The sequence below is a fragment of the Mesoplodon densirostris genome, chromosome 6 (genome assembly GCF_025265405.1).
Source record: "Mesoplodon densirostris isolate mMesDen1 chromosome 6, mMesDen1 primary haplotype, whole genome shotgun sequence".
NCBI classification, from domain to species: domain Eukaryota; kingdom Metazoa; phylum Chordata; class Mammalia; order Artiodactyla; family Ziphiidae; genus Mesoplodon; species Mesoplodon densirostris.
In genome coordinates this window covers 117455018-117457083 of record NC_082666.1, presented here as the reverse complement: position 1 = coordinate 117457083, position 2066 = coordinate 117455018, and the positions used below count along the sequence as shown (strand labels likewise).

Sequence of the window (2066 nt, the reverse complement as noted above, 5' to 3'; positions counted from 1 at the left end):
TGAGAGGTAGCTATCGCATGTTAATGCCACAATGACCTTAGAGGTTGCTTCAATTTATCGCCTCATTTTATATGTGATGAAAATTGTAGATGCCTCACAGCTGGTTAACTGTAGACCAAGACTTGGAACCAGATTCCCTGACTCTGTTTCAGATTCCCCCTTCATGTCAGACAGCCTCTCATTGATTTGGAGTCAGTTTCTCCTTCCTGACATATCTGACTCAGTTACTAGAGTCCAGGTAATATCTCTATCTCTTCAAAGTTATCTGAAAGAGAAGTGCATTTAAAAAATCAGAACAAACAAACAAATAAGCAAAACAATCACTGGAAGAATTTGCTTGAGTCACGCCTTAGAATCTCTTTTAAACCAAGAGAAGAACACTTGATACCTCAGGCCCAGCATATCTTAGGTGAGATAATTAGCAAATATTTGTTGCTTTTTTTAGGCAAGTATTTTTTTATTTTGAAATAGTTTTATATTTTAATATTGCAACTATAGAAAAAAAATGCAAGATCAGTATAAAGAATTTCAGCTTCTCCTTCACTTAGAGTCCCATTTACTAATGTTAAAAAAGAAGTAACAGGCCCCAAATGGAGTCATTTGTGCTAAGCCCCATGTCAGCAAATGGAGACCTAACACCTAGCCTAATTGCAGTTTCAACCTCCTCCAAGAATGTAATTTTAACAGGTTAGTCTCGAATTTCCTGGTCAGCACTAGGGAGGTAATCCCTCAAGACCCTTTCCCTCCCCCAAAGGAGGGTGACCTAAACCACAAACTATCCACTGTTTGCTAGAAATTTCCCTTTCTTGTCCCTTTTCTGTCTATAAACACCTTTTCTTTTCTGCTGCTTGCAGAGCTCTTTTCTGTTTGCTAGATAGGATGCTGCCTGATTCATGTATTGTTGAATAAAGCCAATTTGATCTTTAAATTTACTCAGTTGAATTTTGTTTATTAATAGTTTTGGTGGCAATGGTGAGATTGAAGGATTCTTCTGGCAGCTTCAGTAACAATGAGAAACACAGGTATGGTACACCTTGAACCCTTTGAGTTGTCTGTCTTTCTCACCATTTCTGACAGCCATAGATAAGTTCCTTTCACTTCTGAGCTCCGCTCTCTTTACATCAAACTCCTGATCTAACTGGATTGCCACAGTTCCCAGATTGTTTGGAATCTCTCCCCAGACTCTCCCCAGATTCCACATTGGGAACTTCTAGCCAGAGTTGGATTGGGTCCAACTGAACCAAACACAGAAGCCACTGCTCAGACCAGATTCCACTCACTTGTACACCTTGCTCTGTTTCCTCTGAAACCATGTCTGACAGATTTGATATGGCTGACACTGAGAAATCCAATAAATCAAAATTGAAGAAGACAGAAACATAAGAGAAAAACCCTCAGCCTTTAAAAGAAATGATTGAACAGGAGAAGCAAGCAGGTGAGTCATAATGAGGCAGGAGCCTCCAATGTGCACTGTACGTTCACAAGCTTTGCCTTCTTATTTGACTTCCTGTAGCTGTTTAACTTTGTAAATGCAAAGAGGTGGGGTCAGGTTCAAGTGACAGTGCTGCCCCTTTTCACACTGAAGAATGGAGAATTATTGGCAACAAAACCCACACCAGCCTCTCCCATCTGCCTGTCTGGTTGGCAGGGAAGGAAAGGAACTTGCATGTTGGTGAAAGAAAAATCTGAGTGGGACAACAGTGAAACCTAGAGTAAAAAGCAAGCTGGTCCAAGGTGTCTTGCAGGCTATAAAATGCAGTTTAATCAGGATGCCATTGTTTTGTTCAAATGATGTTAATTATTAGAATGCATAATTTTTAATATGCAAATAAAAAATTTTAAACCTGAAAAAAACATGGACTTGGTCTGAGATCAGACTGGGTCTAACTTGAGCTGTTCTGGGTCCAATAAGTGAAAGCTGTTGCTAATGGAATCTCAGAAGCAAAAAAAAAAAAAAAAAAAGGAAGAAAGAAAAACAACAACAAAACCCCGAAAACCCAAAAACCGAAAAACGAACAAACAAAAGACAAAACCATCAAAACTAATGGGCATGAGACAAGCATTTA

At 39.2% G+C, this 2066-nt stretch overlaps 1 pseudogene; it reads left to right on the top strand.

Moving 5' to 3' along the window:
* The first annotated feature begins 1311 nt into the window (after positions 1-1311).
* LOC132492132 (thymosin beta-4-like) lies at positions 1312-1446 on the top strand (annotated as a pseudogene).
* Positions 1447-2066: the final 620 nt, after the last annotated feature.